This window comes from Sinohyriopsis cumingii, unplaced genomic scaffold, assembly GCF_028554795.1.
Source record: "Sinohyriopsis cumingii isolate HCF-2022 unplaced genomic scaffold, ASM2855479v2 utg001392l, whole genome shotgun sequence".
Classification (NCBI taxonomy): Eukaryota; Metazoa; Mollusca; class Bivalvia; order Unionida; family Unionidae; genus Sinohyriopsis; species Sinohyriopsis cumingii.
In genome coordinates, this window is record NW_028315992.1 from 25,353 (window position 1) to 48,015 (window position 22,663).

The 22,663-nt window shown below is 37.2% G+C and overlaps 1 pseudogene; it reads right to left on the reverse strand.

The window, feature by feature from the left end:
• LOC149772566 (uncharacterized) overlaps positions 1 to 22,663 on the reverse strand; it is a 78,167-nt pseudogene that overhangs the window by 21,522 nt on the left and 33,982 nt on the right.

Sequence of the window (22,663 nt, forward strand, 5' to 3'; positions counted from 1 at the left end):
TGGCCCAGTTAGTAAAATAACTATACAACTATGCAGAAGTAATTGTCTTGGGAACAGCTCTCTCTCTCTCCCTCCTCTCTCTCTCTCTCTCTCTCTCTCTCTCTCTCTCTCTCTCTCTCTCTCTTAGTCGTCATGCGATTGTCTGTGCTACACACGAGTACAAATAAGACCGATTAAGTAGGATGACGTTTAAAGTTTAAAATGTTACTACAAAGCAGTGTGGTATACCAATACCTTTTTCATATCAAATTGTGATCCGCCCGAATGGTATTTCATAATAGTTTTTTAATATTAGGTTATATTTCAGAAACAGGCTATCGTTTCGACATTCTATAAAATAACGATATCATTATTAATAACTCCAGACTTCTATCTGAATTAAATATGTACACAACTTCATGGAAATACTCTCTGATTTTCAATTGATTTTTCTCTCTCTCTCCCTCCATCTCTCTTACATAACGTAGAGAATACGGGAAAGTAGGTGGTGTGAGAAAAAAGAAACCTATACTTGCATCAAGTAATATGCAAGATCAAGTGACTTCTTAACTGTTAAGCGTACACTTTTCATGGTATTTTAACACAAAGTTCACAATACAAAAGATGCAATTTTGCACATATAGCATTCACGTGAATAAAGAAACTACTTTCTACTGTAAACAAACAATGGATGCAGACGCCAGCACTTTTGATTTATTTAATTTGTCCGCGGATGAAGTAAACCAGTTGTTTGAGCCATTTGAGAGCAGAGATTTCAAAATTGAAAATGTGGATGAATTCATAGAATCACAAAATAAACTTTCAAAAGGTAGGCGACTGAGCGTGAGATCAGAAATGTGCAGCGATGAATGTATGATAACAAACTTGAGACACGGTGCATTGAAAATATAATTCCGGATCATTTAAACACGTATTTAGCCGAAATGTTTATAACGATTCGCAAAGTCAATGGTTCTGAGTATGAGCCATGCTCTTTAGATTCCAAAAGAAACAGCATAGAACGACATCTTAAGGCTAAAGGGTATCAAGTCTCTCTGAGAGACCTTCAATTTCAGAAATCAATCGAAGCATAAATTCGATAAAAAAATCAACTGAAAAAAGCAAGATAAAGTGACTTCTTAACTGTTAAGCGTACACTTTTCATGGTATTTTAACACAAAGTTCACAATACAAAAGATGCAATGTTACAATGACCTGTTAAACATGCACCGTACACTTATTGGTTATCTTATATCATTGTAATGGTTTGTTTGTTTTTGTTTATTTCTTCTTGGTTTCTAAACAATATTAATATGGGTTTATAAAACTTAAAATATCCGACGGTCGCCCTACGCTTATCTAACATTATACATCACAGTGTGGGCTGGTAAGGGTATAGACTGCTCGATTAATACAGAAACATAGGGAAGGACAAATAATAAATGCCTTTATATTAAGTCTCATCACCCCCACCCCCAGTCCGTCAGTCTGTATATCTGTCTATCTGTCTCTCTCCAAGCACATTGCTCTCTCTCTCTCTCTCTCTCTCTCTCTCTCTCTCTCTCTCTCTCTCTCTCTCTCTCTCTCTCTTCGTACGCAAAGAACCCTTACAAGAAGAGCCTGACTTATATTAAATTGTGTCATGCAACGAGGATTCTTGACTTACAAATGTTGGCATAATATTTAGGTACTTATTTTGTGTGTGACGGATGTTTTCTCCACAATATTAACCACGCATGTCATTGGACTCTGATTTATAATCTTCGTTTGGTTGCATATACATTGTTAAAATTACTATTGGCTGTGTACGCACTATCACTTGCCCATTGTAACGTATATTTAACTGCAAGCCTGTGATGTGTTGTCGGAAACTTCTTTCTATCTTGCTGGTTTGGCTGTATTTATATATACTTGCAAGACACAATATATTAATTTTTTAATTGTTCGTAAAAAGACACATTAACTACATATTTGGTTGTAAATTTTGTCTCAATTTATTTCTTAATTTGGGAATACAGAACACTGTCACGGTCTTTAGTTTGAAATCTTGAGCTGGAGTTAACGTACCTGACATCAACTGGAATAACTCGTGGCAGGCTCCCATCTGCAAAGTTTACAACACCTGATATTGACACAGGTTTGGGTAATGGTAAAATGCCGCTCGGTTCAATACTAGTCGCCTGTGCGGAATATGAGAGTGGAACCATTATTGACCACGTGGTACTATGAGAACCAATAATATTGCTTGCTTTTGCTGTAATTTGATAGGGTGTTGAACCAGCCAGTGTGCGCCTCCACTCCACCAAGCCATTTCGTTCATTTATTGTCATGCTACTTGGATAGTTAGTCAAAGTCCATGTTAATGGTGCACTTCCCTGGAAAAAGGTGGATTAAATCGTCATCAGTTTTTGTGAAGAAAATGGTTTGTATGGATACTTAGTTATACGTTGGATAGAGTTAGTACGTAGTGTGACATTTACAATATTTTGTTTTTCAGTGCATTTACGAGAATGTCTGAATAAGTATCTGCTAGTTGAATATTAGGTTGGTTGACTTAAAACAGGCTTAGTGGTATATATGTGATCAGGATTTTCACATTTAATCAGTTATTTGTACATTTAAGGTGTATCATACGTATTATTGCTAATGACTGCAAAATGACACTGCATGACACTTCTATCGGATTTAATATTTCGGAATCGCAGTTGATTTCATTGTAAATAATTAATAACATATGTGACAAATCAAATGATAAAAAATACGTATATTTGGAATATAATTTTAAGGAGAACGACGATGAGTTTGTAAACAAATAATGCTTTAATTTCTTCCACAGCATTTCTCATATATAATCATAATGTCACAACAAAATAAAATCGGTTATTTAAATGATGCAAGGAGAAATAAATCAATAACAAAATTAAAGCTACAGTTTTGAATGTAGCGCACGAGTAAATGTATACCAACCTGAGTTAAATTCAACTGGTATAAATACGAACTTGATTCAGAGACTGTTGATTGTACAGGAGGGGCTTGTATGATGGGAGCGAGCAATTCTACAGTACACCCATCTCCAGTCCATGGAAGGTTGCAGGAACAACCACCGAATAGACATTGGCCGTGGGGAGGATTCAAACCGCGCTCGCAAGCTCCTGGCGGACATGTTGCATAGTATGTGTAAACGAGCTGAAATTACGTGCAATATGCATGGAATGTAAATTTCATATTAACGTTTGAACCATACAAACTCAATAATAACAATATCAGAACTCAGGAAATGAAAACCCTATATTTGGCACTAAGAAGTAATTCTAATGAAACATTTTGTCATTACAAGTCATTGTGTTCTCTCGAACTCCTTAATAAAATAATTAATCCAACTATAATCATAATACAGTTTCATAAATCGCTAAATAGTCTTCCAAACACGACACCATTGTTTCGGGTCGGAGGGTGAAGTTCCAATAGCAACTCAAATATATATTGTAGTTCTTATTGTTTTGTCTTTGTAGGCGGAGCTAAGATATACTTTCACGACTATTATTTTAAAGAAGAAAAAACAGAAACTGTCACCGAATTGTAAAAAATGAGAAACATGTTTTAAACGTTTTGACTTCATTTTTAGTTCTATACAGACAAAATCATGTTTTCAAATCCACGAAGGGTATCAGAACAAGGAAAACGGATTGATGACAAAGGATGTTTCACATGCAGAGATAGGCTATTTTAGCAACACAAGAGTATATTTTGTAAATAGAACAGCCTTGACAAGTGCTAACTTTGTTGCTAGTATATATCGTTCCATTTGGTGAAACTTCAAGTATGATGTCGCCAGAAGGAAGCGCAGGAGCGTTACAAATCACATGATTCCAAGCTACCCAAGTGCCATTGGAAACGTTTGTTCCAAATTTACAAAAGCAGGTATTATTTTGAGTCTCAGGAAAATTATGTCCCCAGACATGTACTAGGTTACCTCCCTTGTCAGTACCTTGACTTGGTATGATATTTAATGCCATGATCAATGGCAAACAGTTCGGTCCATAAAATGTTTCATTGCATTGCATCTGTCACGTAAGTGACCAGTCCAGATGTTTCCATTAGAAACGCAGAGTCCTGTAAGTACAAAAGCGACTGTTTATGTATATATATATATATATATATATATATATATGTGTGTGTGTATATATATATATGTATATATATTTTATATATATATGTGTATATATATATATATATATATATATATATATATATATATATATATATATATATATATATATATAGATATATAACTAGAAAGTCAACTAGGGTCTATACTGATCGCATTGTATTAATGTATATAATCTAATAACTTACATTACTGTGTTGAATGATGTATAATATCTACTATTATTCGGAGACATTCGGCTTGATTGCACAGTTTAGGTTCAAATACATCTCACTTTTCCGAAATTGTAACTTTTCTTGAACTCTACCATCAGCTATGAAACTTTTCTAATCTTGTCAAGTAAGTTATAGACTTTTATGATTTGTCCAAACCTATTTCAGGAATAAATAACGTCAATTATGTGTAGACCTTGTTTCATCCTTGCTTTATATATTCTCTCAATTTTATAAAGTTTAGGAGGATTATGAACTGACGCCGGGAACTGAAAGTTATACTGTTATAGTTTCGTTAAAATAAAAATGTGTCTTGAATGTATTAGGGAAATTGTTTTTCTTTCATTAAATTCTTTTACAATGAGGAGTTTTGTTTACGAAAATGATACCTGTGTTTGTGTCGCAGACTCCATTTCTACAATCTGGTCCCCAGTGTAAAGCAACGCATCTGCTGCAGTCATTGCCTGTAAAGTCACCTGCGCATGTACACACATTTGGTCGAATACAGACTCCATGATCGCTACAGTTATTGACATTGTTACATGTAGCATAAATGTATTCATCACCAGTCCAACCGTCCAAACAACTGCATCGGTCAGGTCCGACACATTCTCCATTTCCATAACAGAAGTTCACACCTGCGCAGTCATAGTCTAAGCAAGATTGGCCCGCCAATCCTGAATTACATCTACAGCCATTTGGACGCACGCACTCTCCATGTCCACTGCAGTTGTTAACACTAGAACAGTCGAACGTTTGATCGGTCAAAATAGGTGTGATATTAACACTTAAAAGAGTAATATCTCTTCCGTAGTCAAATATTCTATTGGAAACAAAAGTTGGGTTGGCACTACCCCACCAATTATTTGCAGCTGTAATTGTACTGTTGCCTTGCTTGGTCACGTATAAATCAAACGGTGAACCCGGATTATCGAAAATATTTTGCGAAAATTTGTAATGCCGGGTATTGATTTTAACAACAGAATCCCTGTCTTTGTTGGACAAAAGCTTATTATAGAAAAATGTTCCATTCACCACGTAATCGCTCGCATCCAAGTATATAGCACACGCTGCATCGTTTTTCTCAAATACATTTGTTGAAATATCAAATCGTCTGTAAGCGAGATCAGAATTTCCACTTGCAAAAGCATTTAACATGCATTGGTTAGTAGAACTTGTCTTGTTATCCTTCTTCACAATATTATCATGAAATGTCAAATTCATTAGATTCCATGTTTTTAACATGATATCTCCATTATTCTCAAAGTAGTTATTCCCTATGTCAATCTGTTTTGTAAATTCATTGTCATACACGCCCCACCGATATGATGGATCATTTACATCTGAAGTTAGGCCCTTGTCATTCATGAAGTTATTTTTAAATAAGTTAATGGTATTAATATTGTAGTAACTCTGGTGCAGTTCTCCATGTAGAAATTTCCGGCATCAGTTGCGGAACCGAATGTCACTTCGATGGCTTTGGCGCAGTTACTTATAGTGCTTCTGCTTAGTTTGAACTGACCCCAGTCTGAGTTCAAATATATTCCTCGTGACGATGCATTCCGAAATGTAACGTTCACAATGGAGATGATTCCGTTGTTTCTCAGAAAAATTCCATCTCCATTCGTGTTCTCGATAATTGTTCCCAAGAAATCATGAATGGTGGCTCCTTGCTCGAGACTTATAGCAAGTCCAAAACCGGATGAATCCGATATAATGCACGACGATAAAACAAAGTATGGACTTTGAGTCTTTAGACCAAATCGTGTTCGTAATATCTGTATAAAGATCAGCCTTGACTCATCTGAAGAAGAAAATATGGTAGAATGGGAATAAAAGTTCAAAGTTTCATAAACAAATATTAATATTCGGAGAAGTGGCAAATATATATGATTTTTGATTGATTGATTGATTGATTGTTTATTTAACGGCGCATCAGCACTTTTAGGCTATTTAGCGCCAAACAAAGTGTTATTTGTATAATCTTTTAAAACTTATAAAAGGTCCTATATCGACCAGCGATATAAAAGAACAAATGGTTGAAATTAAAAACAGTAAGATGGCAACGGTGCAAAATAAAGCTTCCCGATCAACGGGAGATGTAAAAAAGATGAATAGGTATTAAAATGGGACGGTACATATATTGCATAAAACTGCACAAGGTGATAGCATAAAAGTCAGAGTTTAGAGTAAATATTTACAGCTTTCAAGAACTCTATAATACGAGTGATTTTTATATTATCAAAAAGTTCTTTCATGTCAGGCACGATGTAATAACGATCGCGCGTAGGTTGTAGGTCAAAGCACTCTATCATAAAGTGCTTGACAGTGAATGGTTCATTGCAAGAAACGCACTCTGGTGGGTCTTCACCTTTTAGTATGTGGGTGTGGGTGATATAAGTATGACCAATTCGGATTCTTGCAATGACTACCTCCTCCCTACGAATGGTTCTGTAGGAAGGAGTCCATTCTCCTAGAGTTGGTTTGATTGCGTGAAGTTTGTTATTTACAGCATCATTCCATGATGCCTGCCACTTCTGACGTAAGAACTTTCCGATACAAGGTTTAAAATCAGCATATGGTATTTTAAAATCAGATGGTTCTTGAGAAAGGGCCATTTTAGCAGCGCGATCTGCTTTTTCGTTACCTTTAATACCAATGTGGCTAGGTAACCAACAGTATATTATATTGTGGGAGACACTCAACTCGGTATTTTTTACAAGTATGTTTTTCAATAATGGGTTCTCCAGTTTTCTATTGTGTAGTGACTGGAGTACTGATAGCGAGTCGGAGAAGATGATACAGTTTGAAATACGGTTCTTTTCTATATGTTGCAGAGCAAGGTCTATTGCTCTGATTTCGGCTGTAAAAATTGATGCTCCATTTGGTAAGCGAACTTGCGTTGTGTGATTTCCACAAACAAAGGCTGCAGCAGCCTTTTCCTCATCCTTTGATCCATCAGTGTAAATTCTGGTGTAGTTTTTAAATTCGGTGAGGAGTTCATGGTAAGAGTTGTGGAAGATAGAAGGGTTTGTTTCGGATTTTTTTCCATCGTGTAGCGTAAAACGTACTTTTAGTTGTTTAATTAGCCAGGGTGGTGTTTCGGAGATGGATGTTTTCTGAATTTTTGAAAGATCTATATTTGTAGTGTCAAGGCTGGATGACATTCTAATGCCAAAGGAAGGTATGGCGTTTGGTTTATTTTCGTATAAAGTTTTGTATTTGGGTTGAAAAACAGCCGAAAAAGCAGGATTCAGAGGGTTTGATTTTAATTTGAGAGCATACTGTGCGGAAAGCATTTCTCTACGATGCGATAACGGTGGTTCATTCGCCTCAGCTAGAAGGCTTTCACACGGGGATGTTTTAAATGCTCCCAGAGCCAGTCTTATTCCCTGATGATGAATTGGATCAAGCATTTTAAGATACGATATTCTGGTTGAACCATACACAACGCAACCATAGTCTAGTTTGGAGCGAATAAACGTTCTATATAAATTCAGGATGACTTTTCTATCAACACCCCAGTCAGTGTGCGCTACTACTTTAAGTAGGTCAAGTGCTTTTAAGCATTTGGCTTTCAAGTTTTTTAGGTGTGGAATAAAGGTCAGTTTTCTGTCAAAGATAATACCCAAAAATTTTGTTTCCTCAACAACTGGAATAGGAGTTCCGTCCAGCGTGAGTTTAGGTTCATCGTGGTGTCGTCGTAATTGACAGAAATGCATACATACCGTTTTTGATTTCGAGAATTTGAAACCGTTCGTACTAGCCCAATTTTGAATCTTGTTGATATTTTGCTGTAGTTGTCTTTCAATTGTATGCATGTGCTTTGACCGATAACATATGAGAAAATCATCAACATATAGTGAGCAATCCACACCAGGAGTCAAACACTTGGTGATGTTATTAATTGTGATATTGAAAAGTGTCACAGATAAAATACTGCCCTGGGGCACACCCATCTCTTGCTCGTGCAAATCTGAGAGAGTAGAGCCCACTCGTACCTTGAATTCTCTGTCGGAGAGGAAGTTGGATATGAAAGAGGGCAGACGGCCTTTTAGACCTAGATCGTGCAAATCTTTTAGTATCCCGTACTTCCATGTTGTATCATAGGCCTTTTCTAAATCAAAGAAAACCGCTACTAAATGTTCTTTCTTGATAAATGCATCGCGAATGAATGTTTCTAGTCTAACCAGATGATCGTTGGTGCTCCGTCCATAACGAAAGCCACTTTGGAAAGGAGATATTAAATTGTTAGTTTCCAGGTACCATACAAGCCGAGAATTGATCATTCGTTCCATTGTTTTGCACATGCAGCTTGTGAGTGCAATAGGTCGATAGTTGGTAGGATCTTCACTATCTTTACCGGGTTTGGGAACTGGTATTACTGTTGCTTCTTTCCATATTTTAGGTAGGTTACCAGTAATCCATAAATCATTGAAGAGTTTTAAAAGAGATGTTAAAGATGATTCTGGAAGATGTTTTAAAAACTGGTAATGTATTTTGTCAGGCCCAGCGGAAGTATCATGGGCCTTGTCTAAAGCCTCCATAAGTTCTGATAGTGAAAACAGCTGGTTGTAGCTTTCCGAGTTGTTGGATGTGAATTTTAAACGTGACTTTTCTTTTTGAGTTTTCAATTTTTGGAAGGCTTCGGAATAATTAGATGATGACGAATTTTTAGAGAATGTATCAGCAAGAACATTTGCTATGTCACGTTTTGAGCTAAGATTGTTATTGTTCACTTTTAGATGTCGGAAAGAATTGTGTTTTCTCTTTCCGTTTATTTTTCGGATCGTGTCCCAAACTTTCTTAATTGAGGAACGAGAGTTTAAAGAGGAAACATATTTCATCCATGATGCTCGTTTACTTTCTTTGATTGTGCGGCGAGCTTTGGCTCGGAGAATACGATATTTACTTAAATTCTCGGGCGTCGGATGATTGTTAAATTTTTTCAAGGTTTCTCGGCGTTGCCGTATGGCTTCCTTACATTCCTTAGTGAGCCAAGGTTTTAGGGTTCTTTTACAGTTTGCTGAGGACTTGGGGATATATTCTTCTGCAATGTCGGTTAAAATAGATGTAAAATGCTGAATGGGGTCGTTAACATTGAAAACTGTATCCTCATTCAGCCTGGTTTTACAGAGTGTTTCGAATTTGGCCCAGTCGGCCTTCTTTAAATTCCATTGTGGAATTACTTCATCAATTGTAGAGTTATGATTTACAAGGGAGATTGGGAAGTGATCGCTGCTGTGAAGGTCATCAGCGACCTTCCATTCATAGTCCAAAAGCAGAGAAGGAGAACAAATTGTCAAATCGATGCATGTGTATGTACCTGTGCCTGGGTGTAAATATGTAGGTGTTTTGGTATTATATAGACACAGATCGTGTCTAGAAATAAAGTCTTCAACTTTGTGACCTCTGTCACTTACATGATTCGATCCCCATAAAATGTTATGGGCATTAAAATCCCCGAGTAAAACAAAGGGTGCGGGAAGCTGTTGAACAAGACTATCGAGTTCGTTTGGTACTAGGTTAGTGTTTGGTGGTAAATAAATAGAGCAAAATGTAATCACTCGATGTAGAGTGACGCTTACAGCAATGGCTTGTAAATTGGTGTTTAAAGGAATGAAACTATGAGGAGCTCTGTTGTTCACAATAACAGAAACTCCTCCTGATGCCCTATCAACATTTGGAGAGCAGGTGTTAAACAGGGAGTAGTTTTTAAATGTGATGTTGTCCGTATCTTTCAAGAACGTTTCTTGAAGGCATAGTACCGCAGGATCATGTTCGTTTAAAAGCAGGAGAAGATCATTGTAATTTGCTTTAAGTCCTCGACAATTGCATTGTATGATAGTGTTTTTCATTATAAATTTAAATTAAAGATTGTGGAGCTAGGTTAGACCTTTCGCAGAGGGAATTTGTTTTGTTATTTCTCTGGAGGAAGTACGGGGGTGAATTTTTTGTTTGTAGGTCCGGAGTTCCCTTGAGCACATGGAGCAGATTCTTCTGCATCCATGCTCTCGATGTCTCCAAACCTGTTATAAAGTTTGATGGGGTCATCTGACCCCTTTTGTTGCCTGTTTCCATGAGATTTATTTTTGTTTTTTGGTGATTTAGTTTGTTGGGTATTGCTGAATGTAGTTTGTGTAGATGCCGTGTTTCTCTGTGATTGGTAATGAGGGGTGTTTGAGCTTGGTGTTGAATCGGGTGCTTCTGTTTGTGTTTGAGCGTCCTTCGTTGTTTTAGGATTGCTCTTCACTACAGTGGAGAAGGATGGGCCAGGATGGGCTGTTTTCGCCTGTACAAGTTTTCTGGCTTCTGGATAGGGAATATTATTTGTGTATTTTACCATCTGAATTTCCTTCTCCTGTTTCCAGGTATCGCAATCCTTGGAATTTGCGTGGTGCTCTTTTCCGCAGTTGACACAATGCGGAGTTGCTCTACAGTCAGCTTCCTGATGAGAATTTTCTCCGCATCGGCCACATATTTGGGTTTTAGAGCAGCGGTCTTCGTGATGGCCGTATGTTTGACATTTGTAACATCGAAGGAGGTTTGGAATGTAGATGTCAACCTTCACTTGCAAGAAGCCAACTTTGACCACTTTGGGTACAGTTGGCTTGTTGAAGGTGAGTACAATGGTGTTGGTGTCCTGCAGGTTATTATTACGTTTGATACGTATTCGACGGACTGCAGTGACACCTTCACTTTTCATTCCTTCGATGATATCTGCGTCGGTGACTCCAGCCAAGTCACGACAGCGAATCACGCCTTTGGACGTATTCAGCGTGGTGTGAGCGAATGAGGTCACTGGAATATCGAAGAAAGTTTTTATTTTCCCGATATTGTCTGACTGACCTCGTCGCTCACATTCCACGAGAAGGCAACCCGATTTCATTTTTTTGACGCTCTTTGGCGTACCAATCAAACCTGTAATTGTTTTCTCAATCACAAACGGAGAGAGTGAAGCAAGGGAATTTGCGGCATCTTTAGATTGTATTACCATGAAGCGTGGAAATGTGTCCACACTACATGGTTCGTCGTCCGAGTCAGATAAAGTTTTGGTACGTTTATTTTGATTTTTTTGGGAAATATCCATTTTGGCTAGATTAAAAATTCAGCACCCGTGCTCCCCACCCACCAAGGAGCCCAACAAGGGGACACTTTTCAAGTGTCAGGGATACACAGATGCCATACTCAGTTGATAAAATTACCTTTGAATGACCCTGAAGTCGCCAATTTGTAAGGTCGGTAAAATTACCCCCCGATTGACCCGTTAAGCCACCGCCTTCTTGGAAGTCTTCTAAGACTTGGAAAAGGGAAAGATAAAGGAAGAGAATTTAGGGGCAACGGTGGTATCAAGAGAGATACAAGGAGACAGATAAAGAAGGTGAGAGAGTAAATAAAGACCTCCTAGGGCTCGGCGTGACCAGCCGATTTGTCGGAACCGGGCCCATCCCGACCACCCGTCTAAGAGAAGTAGAGGCCAAAGTAGTGTGTTGCAGGGAAAGCCTCTGCTCAACTACCAGGATCCTTTCCTCCTCCGACACGGGACGCAACCCACGGCAAACAGGTTGCCTCTACTTAGTCGCCTTTTACGACACGTAGCGAGGCACGTCGGGCCAATTCTACAACCCCGGACCCGCAGGGGGGATGATTTTTGAAGTTGTATATATATATATATATATATATATATATATATATATATATATATATATATATATATATATATATATATTTATTGTTTGTATGACAACTTATAATGAAATGGCGCGTATAGGGAAATCTCTTTTCTAATATATTACATTTCTTTAAAAATACTTCTCCGATGAAAAAAGGTTAGGACAATAATTTTTCGCAAATTCATCCCATCCAGGCTGATACATTTAGCTAACAATATAACAGTTATCTGTCCACTTAGATGGCAGGTATATTGTTCTGACACTGGAACATGGATTGGCTCAACATATCATAAATGTTTCAATTACTGTTAGATCAAAATGGGTTCTATCTGTATGGACGTAACTGCGGATAGGTTGTGAGTGGTTTTGCTAGAATAGACAGGACGCTCTCCATATTGATGCCATTGCGGAGTTGTGTGTATATGTATATCGTGAATGGTTAAGTATAACTAAAGAAACATTTTGCTAGACAAAAATTGTTTGTTACTCAACTACGTTACACAATCATAATACCTTAAAATAATAGGTTCGATGTGGAGGAGATACATCCTCTTACCAAGGATATACCATCTGCGGTGTGCTAAGTGTGCGAGACAGTTTCTAGATAACACGAGTGGAGAACAAACTATATTCGTCGGAGGGACAACCGCAACATCGAAATATATTTCTTCCTGCAAATCAAAAGAAGTCGTTTACCTGAGTCCTGATGAAGAATTTGAACGGCCTGAGACTGTAACGTTTTGCGAAACGACTATATGCAACAGCAGATATAGGTGTGCCTTTTAGGATTAAAGATCTCTGAGATAATGTTGGAGAGGTGAACTTGATGCTCAATCGAAAGAAATCGATAATGATAGAGAACAGTTTCGGTCAAATGCAATGTATCTTCAAACTGCCCTCACTTTAGTGGCAGAGGTACGTTTTGTCTGGGCTTATTTTTCGATATGCGGAAGCACTAACGCACCTTTTAGGACAAAACTGTTCGTGTTGAAATGTTTTCCTTTCCCTCTAGTACGGGTTGGAATAGGTATGGGATTTTTACGTTACGGCTTTGTCCTTTTTAATTAACACTTCCTAGGTCGAAATGGTTCTCGTGGAATACATTGAGATGAAGGGAATATCGGATAGGTCTTTGTTTTGTTTGGTATCCTTTCTTTCACGATGTTTCATAGTGTCAGTACGTGTGAAACAAAACGCTTGATTGGTATCAATTGTTTCTTGTCAAAGATACATAGTAAGAAGTTAGATATTTGAGACACAGATGAAAGCGTGGTATGTTTTCTTCTTGGGCACACACCAGTTTGAAGATCACATTTGTTTTCGTTCACTTTTAAAGTGGAGAGCCGTCTCGCACGAGCGATATCTCAACTACTGGTTGTGAGAACAGTCTGTTCCTAAGGTTTGTGTAATACTATAAAGACGAGCAGGTTCAGTTACACTGGGATGCAACAAAACACCTGCCGCAGCTGTTGCTTGAGCAAGCGATGACATTTTCAATTCCTGGAGATTTCTGACCAGTCAGTGATGAGGTCGTTGATAACACGATTCTCTCATTTGAATAATGAAGAGTCACTTCGATTTATTTGCCTTGTGTACAACCTTTAAAATCAGAGTTGTTGAAGGGTAAGCGAATGCTTCCAGGCCGTTCCAGTATATAGAAAGTGCATCGACCAAACAAGCCTTCATATCCGGTACTTGTAAGGCAAACGTTGTGCATTTGCATTCCAATTGGACGAAAATAGCTCCACCATTAACTGATCTCACCAGGCACATATCTGAGTGAAACCCGAGGGATTAATTGATCACTAATACATTTTAATCGATTTTAATCGGCATGGGACATGACGAATGTGGATGTGGATTTGTCGCTGAAGACACCACGTTAAAAAATCAAATTAAAACAGAAACGTCGTGGGACTTCGTTCCAACATGCAGTTTGAGATACCTCATCATAATTGATATGTCGGACAGATAAGAATATCAAATTCATGCTGGTTCTGAGTCCTACTGAGAGTGTTCTGAAATTGAAGCTGTGTGAATGGTTACGTAAAGATACGCATCTTCCAAGTCAACATTGATTGTGTAGTCTCCCGCGTGGAAGACATTTAGAACACATCGTGGCTTTTTCATCGCGACACAATGGGAGCGATTGAATTTTGCTAGAGTATGTTTGTGACTCACGTGACCCTTAACAATGGTACAGGGACGCTAAATATTACCCTCAGTCCCTAGGGAACCGCTTGTCCGGTCCATATGTTATCGTGTCACATCTTATCCCATTCAGTAGGGACGAACAAGATAATTCTCCATGCCGTGGTCGGTGCTAAAGGCAGGATAAAGATGATATAATTGTTTAGATGGTGGGCTGTAGCGGACCAAAACTCTCTGCCTCTAGCCCATGTTTGTTCAGAAGAACTGAGGTTGCGACAGTTGTATATTCGGTAGACTGTTCTCCAGTGGCTTGTACCATTTATATTGTGTCATTTGTATCATTTTGTTAATAGTCCTAAGAATAACTCCGCTTTAGCTGCGATAGTGAGGGACGTGGTTTGTTTGCGGATTTTGGGTGAGAATCGGTGCGTAAAGAGAAAAGACAAAAACAAAAACGACAAGGGGACTTGCGTGAAATTTCCTTTGTATGTGGATAAAGGTGTTGTCACTTGTGTTGCCTGTGAAATACCTGGAGAATAGTCGAGGATGGTGCCTATCTAACTCGCAGAACATATCGAGCTTGATAGGGTGAATTCCAAGCCGTTGCTAAGTACATACTTCCTTTGTGTGGCAAATTCTTGAGGACAAAGTGAAGGGATATCTCTTTGATACTGAGGTACTAAATTGGGCGTAGTACGCAGAAAGTGCCTTTAGGTACTATGCGGTTACCATATGCCACTGAGAGTACCTGGATAATATGGGTTCGTGAGACTGGATAAAGTCATTATTTTGGTGTCTGCTACTGAATGATCGATTGTGGTCGTCATCCATTACGATCACAGGCATAAGACAGAGACCGGTCAAGAACAGGACCATAGTGGCTGGCATGTCGTTGTTCAATTGATGATAGTGGGGCGGGGTATATACTATTAATCCACGATGGCTGTGTCTTTGCTGTCTATCACGGTATCCAGCAAGAGATATGGTGTCGAACCCAAGCGTGAAAACGGATGACATAAAAGTCTCTGAAGGTACGCTTCTGCGATTTCCCCGCCCATTAACTTTTGTCCATAATATGCATGTCTGTAATGTATTTGTAGAATGACAACAGGAATAAGCTACCCATGTTGAGTGGTTATCATTCTGATCTTGCTCATGGTCTAAAGCTGTAAGACAAAAGAGAACAAACAATATATACAGATTCAGCGCAGCACGAATAATGTTATGCTTTGAAATTCGAAGTTGAGATGAAGGGTTTCGCACTATGATCAATTACCTATAAAAATGCGCACCTGGCTGCCCATTCAGGCAGAGATTTAGATCGTTGCTATTAATTTTTATGAAGAAGACGCTGAGATATCAATTGTAATAAATTTTACCTGTAGGGAAGGCCAACTGTCTGTTTATATAAGTAAATTCATATAAGCCTCGCTCATAGTAACTTTGACTAAACTATAGATATAAAATTTACCTGTAAGTACATGACCGCGGAGAAAACAGTACAGCAAAATTATTGTGGTTCCTATAGTCCACACCATACACAAAAAATTAAACAAACCGTTTTAATTGATTTATAGGGAAAGTACGCTATAATATCACTTGCATGACAATATTACATCAAGTAAAGACCACATTAGAGACAGTAGATATAAAAATCATTAGAGCGGCACCTATATAACTACGAAATGGACGCTAATAATATATTTATATAAGAAACTTACATGAACTATTTAATTATACTTAGGATGAGTATATGGTATTATGATAACAGTAATAACGACAAAGTGGACTATCGTCATTCACATTTGAGAAAGAAATATTTGAAGATAAGGAATATATTATAATTATTGTGATATATATTTAAGAGCGAAATTCGCCATCTATTCATCCCTGTAATTTAACATATTCAAGAGTCGCACATATATCCAATACACTGTGCTAGTGGAACATTATCATAATATTATCATAATCGTCTAAACCCCGATTCAGGTTAGTGGAAACATTAACTCGCTTGTATTCTCATTAAAGGCTAGACACATAATTATCAGTAATTGATGTAATGTTCAGAACATCGGAAAATAAATGTTGGTATGCTTTTCATGACATCAAATTCTCATATAAAGAACTATAAAAACCCAACACTACATACAGACCGTATTTATATCTTAGGTTTGAGGAACGATATTGATAATCAAAGCGCGAATCGTCGGAGAGAAAGGTACACCTATCGCGAGAATAACCTCTTTGGAGTAGTGGAAGGGGTAAAGAAAAGAAGAAATAACGAGTGAATCACCTTTGGAGGAGAAACTATCAAGACCTAATTGGTTTATACCAGAGATGTCGTCAATTAGGCAATGATACATGGTCTAACAAAATGAGATAAAATGATACTAAATGCAAGATCTGTCATAAAAAGGTCAACAATGTACCTTCCACTGTTGAATTCAGAATAATCCCAAACCATCTAGATGCATTAGCTCCCTCTAATATTATCCTTGGGTCGGCAAACCCTCTGGTGTGTAAGGAACCTAAGCAAGACAATGCACATAATTAGAATTGGTACGAAATATTCCATAATTATGGTCCAGTGATCCTCTCGGAATGGTAACGAGAAATCGAAGTAAATGTTGGAATAATAGAGAAAACTAATGTACAACGTCTGGCGGAGGTGGCTGAGTATAAAGGCAAAGATGAAATATATGTCAACGATATATTATCTTCAATTGTAAAAAGTAAAATGAGATGTCATGTCCGTTATAGTGGTCCCTGAATGTTACATCCTCATCTCCCATTACGAATACAATTAAATGAACTAAATCATCTTTAAACATTCAATGCGAACTTCCAAAAAGTTATAAAAAGTTTTCCATCATTGTCTTATTTGTCAAATATTTGGCGGAAACAAAGGAATTCATTTGATTTTTATTAAGACTTGGTGTGAGTTATATATCTATATCTATATCTATCTATCTATCTATCTATCTATCTATCTATCGATCTATCTATCTCTTTCTCTCTCTCTCTCTCTCTTCTCTCTCTCTCTCTCTCTCTCTCTCTCTCTCTCTCTCTCTATATATATATATATACATATACATAGAGCAGCAGAATGGCAGATCTATCTATCTCTTTCTCTCTCTCTTTATATATATATATATATATATATATATATATATATATATATATATATATATATATATATATATATATATATATATATATATATATATACATATATATATACATATACATAGGGCAGCAGAATGGCTGAACAGACCAGGTTTATTTCCAAATTTAAAACCTCCTACGAAAAAATAATTTATTGAAGCCTTTATTTTCGATTTCAAAGGCTGCTACGGGTGGTTATTTTCGAAACGAACAGACCTTGGTGACATAGGTGTGTGTAACATACATACGCGGTGAAGCAAATTTTATTTTTTTAAAATATTTGGTCGAGACCAATCCGATATCGCGATCGTGGATCATGTAAATTTATCGTTATGAATCCATGTGGAGTTAACTGAGCACGGCTAAATAGATTTTTAAACTTAACAAAATCCATGTCGCCGTTACACCAAGTTTGATGAATATTTCTTAGCGTGTGTGTGTGTCAACGCCGTTAAATACCGCTAAAATGTTACAATTATCCCTGATTATTTTTGGTATTTGTGTATATCGCTGAGTTACATAGATAACGTCTGTATTTTCATGGCGTCACTGAGAGAATATCCTAGCCGGATTTGCTTGTTTATCTAACATTACGTCATCGTACACAACTAAATTATTTATTTCTCCGTAAAGATCTTCGACAGATGGTGCTTCATTAATATCTGTGATAAATTCAATAACGTTATCGTTTATCTCGGACGCGTTTTCGTTAAAATCTTTTAATACTTGATAACATCGCTGATCATCAACAGATGGTGCAACTAAATATAATTTGTCCCATTTTAACCATCTCATTATCAAATTTAACAATAACTGAGTTTTACCAGATCCAGATGGGCCTATTCTTATCATTCTAATGGAATTTGGTAGCGCGGCGTGATGTTTAACTTCCTCACGTTTTTTTTTTGTGGCTGAAAAATCAATTACATTCATGATATAATAATATTATGGATTTATATTGTGTAAAATGTCGCTCGCGTACTCCAACGATAGGTCTGACTGAAGTTAAAACGCGCAATGGTAAACCAGCAATGAGCGGTGCGTGCGCGAAATGTGGAATAAAGAAAGTTAGATTTGGTTCATCTGGGCAAACAAAATCAACTAAAACAAAACCTAAAAAAAAAGAAATACGGAGGTGATATCGCATCAACATTAAATGGATTACCTGGTGCTCCTTGGGCAAAATATCCCGGAGAAAAACATCTACCTGGATATAATTATTGCGGTCCCGGTACTCGATTAGATATTAGACTTGATGATAATAATAATCCAAATCCAAATGAAGAACCAGTAAATGCTATCGATGATGCGTGTCTCATTCATGATATTGCTTATCGAAGTGGCGATTTACAACAAAGGCATCTCGCTGATGTAAATTTAATTCAAGCTCTAAATTCTATTCTTAATAAATCTATCATATAAAGATTAGCTACTTTTTCAGTCAAAGGCGCAATGAAAGGAAAATTAATGATCGGCGCTGGTAATTAATAATAATGGAAGCAATTTATTATTCTCCACGAGGATTTTGGAGAGGAAAATTAGCAATTAGCAAACTTGCGAAAGCCGCTAAAGTAAAAAATCCCGTGGCGGCATCGTGGTTATCAAGGCAAGCTGTTTGGCAAATTTATCTTCCTCCACCTAAGCGAATTGAACATGCACATTTCGATGTTAGTGTACCAAATGAAGTTCACCAGGCTGATATAATGTTTCTACCCCATGACACCGTTGACGGTAAAACTTACAAATTTGTGTTGACGGTTGTTGATATTGTTAGCAGGTACAAAGAAGCAGAGCCGTTAGCAACTAAAACAGCTACTGAAGTTGCAAACGCATTTAACAGAATTTATCAACAAGGACCATTAACATGGCCAAATCTTCTTCAGGTTGATCCAGGTAGGGAATTTCTCGGTGCTGTTTCGTCGTTGATGAAAAAAAAATAATACAAATATACGGCGCGGTCACGTTGAAATTCACCGAGATCAATCAATTGTTGAGCGATTTAATAAAACACTTGATGAGCGATTATTTGGATATCAATATGCGAGGGAATTTATCTCCGATGAGCGATCTCAGGAATGGGTAGAAAGATTATCTGATGTAATTAACGCAATTAATAACGAAATAACACGAACAATAAAAATAAAACCAGCAATTGCTATTACAAAAACAAATATACCGATAATTAGGCGTGATTTTTCAACTAGGCCGGTATTAGGTAGTATCATCGTCACTTATTTATATAAACCCGGCGAGGCTGAAGGTGGGCGAAAAAGAGCAACTGATCCCATTTGGAGCGTAGCATCACATAAAATATCTACCGTAACAAGGTCAACAGGAGGACCTGCAATTTATGTTCTTGATTCGTTAGCTCCTCAACGTGGATTTACTCGCGAAGAATTACAAATAATTTCCGCTGATACTCAATTGCCACCTAAATCACTTAAATAACCAATTCGTCGTAGTTGTGATAATTTTCTAACTCTAGAAACGGCTAAATAAACTAAATTTGACCATTCTCTGCGATCATCAACAACCCAAACAGTTGTGTCCATAGTCAGTCCCTGCGACGAATGAATTGTCATAGCATACCCTAATTTGCACGGAGATTTTTCTACATTTAACGCCTCTTCACGAGATTAATATCAACAGCGACAATATCATTCAACACCAAATTCTTTTTTTTTCCTCCTGGTATATCAACGTCAATATTTTGTCGTCGAGTATCTGCTGGCCGATAACATAACGGTACTGGCAATAATAAAATTTTTCACGTTGTAGTTGAAATAATTGTCGCTGAAGATCATCACGAACTATTTTTTTACTCGCAACTATTAAATGACATGGCCGCCATAAATCTAAGAAATCTTTCATTGATGTTTCATCGATTACTTTTCTCATTACGTCGCATTGGATTTTATTTGATTGTAATCGAATTAATTTCTTAAACTCAGTTAGTGATTCATCAAGAGATCTGTAATCGGTATTAACTTCCTCGTAATAATCAACAAAATTCTTTAGCCAGTTATGTGGTGATTCGCTGTCAATTGGATTTGGTTGACCGTGATCTCCGCACATTATTACGTCGGTGTTTTTTAACGACAACCAATCAAGAAATAATTTTAACGTTTTTAGATTTACTGTACAAATTTCATCAAAGGCAATAGTTTTATTTATATATTTTTCACCCATTCGCGAAGATGTCCAAGTACCACCGCTATATTTGAAATAGCTGTGATAAGTGCAAGAATTAACGCCACGTTGTTTCATTTCTTTCGCTAATCTATGTGTTAGCGTTAACACAACTAAATCTGAATTTTTAAATAATTCTATTGCTCGAGTAGTTTTTCCTGAACCAGCAGGTCCATTCACGTGCACAGATTCACAATAACAAAGAATATCTTCATTTTTTATTCTCCAGGTGCCCCACGCACCATCACCAACTAGATTTTCTAACAACGATGCGTATTTGTCATCGATGTAAAATGAATCAATTGCTACTCTGACTGCGATATCAGGAAATTTAGTTATCATCTAAACTAAATTAATACTTATATATGCGAGCATTGATGATCTTAAATGAGTATATTGAGGTGATTCTCCGTGAAGATAACTAACTACGGTACCTAATTTTGTTCCATCAACGTAAATAGTTTCTCGGTTACAAAATATACCTTTTGATGCGGTATCAGTAATTATAAAATCTAATTCGGCGTCGTCCATGAATAACCTAGAATGATGCCGTTTGTGATCGTAAGCACCACCTTGAGTAAATTTACCAATTATTTTTCTACTAAATCTTTGGCGGTTTTTTGTCGAGGTCAGTTGGTAACCAAACTTTAGTTTGTTTTTTATACGAAATAATTGCTTCACTAACTGTCAACGAAGTTAACATTGCTGAATCTAACATGCATCGAAGCAGCGCAGTATGAACCCAACGTTGATATGCAAAATGTTTACCAAACCAAACGTAACATATTTTATGTAAATTTTCAGCAAATTCGAATGATACAACACGGGCGAATCCGGTTAAGGGAAAATCTGGCAAAGGACCGTTAATTGACACTCTAGTCATCTCACTACAAGGATGACCAAATTGAGCAAAATATTTAGCGCATTCACCTAGCCCTAGAAAACTTCCAGGATAACACGCAGCCATGTCAACATATATCATATTATCGCTGTCGTATTTAGTGTTCCATAATCCGCCGTGACCATATTCGACACAACTGTCCTGGACATCTTTGAGAAATTCACCCCTGGTTGGCTTCCATGAGTTTTTCTCTCTAGTAGCGTGAGCAGCAACAGAAGGAACAGCAAAACAATTAGTTAATAATTGCTCAGAATTTGTTGAGTATTTATCTGCTAATTCACTCATCGAGTCATGTAATAATTTATTTCTATAAACGTCACCGTTTGGTCGCACAAACTGATCGTAATTATCTTCGCTGCGAAATAACCACACTGTTACTGGATCTGATCTAGTTATTTTGTGAATAAATTTAAACATTTCTGTAGGATTTTCAGAATCTTCTTCTACGGGATAAAATTTAACAACTCGATCTCGTGGAAAAATTGTTACCTTAGATGTCCACGCGTGTGAATTATGATCAATAATTTCAATCGATGCTCCTCGAGATTTGTACTCGGACTCATATAAAATTTCCCCCGATAACGTTTTTACCACCATGGGAAATTTTAATTTACTCGATAACACAGCAACGTCAGTTATTGATGCGCCATCAACGACTGATTCCGCCCAGGCATTCATTTTTCCGCCCAGGTATTTATTTTTTCTAACCTCAACGATGTTAAACCAGATCTACGTTTTGTACTTTTCAGATGTTCCATTACTCGTTCAGCTACACAATTTATCACCGAAGATACTTTCATCAAAGATAAATCTTTAACTTCTGGTTTATTATTTAGTTTATAAATTCCATAAACAACAGCACTTACCGGATAGGATCTAGCGTAGTACGGTTTATCTATGCCAGTTAATAATCTAGGCCGGCTACCTGCAGACAGAATAACATTTTTCTTTCCTCCGATTATAGGATCACGTTTATCTTGAATAACCCATACGTCGTAGGACATTTGTGCGATAAATTTTATTCCAAATATAAACTGTTCGTTGCCGTGATGAGTTCGAATATAATCAATTATTTTGTTGGCTCGTTCGTCGGTCATTGTGTTATTAATTGAATTTGTTTTCCATGTTGACTAAGTATGAACCGCCCCATCATCGAAAAACTCCTTCTTTGCTTTATCAGCGTCAGGTATATCGTATTCAACTTCATCAATGTCAAATAATTTCA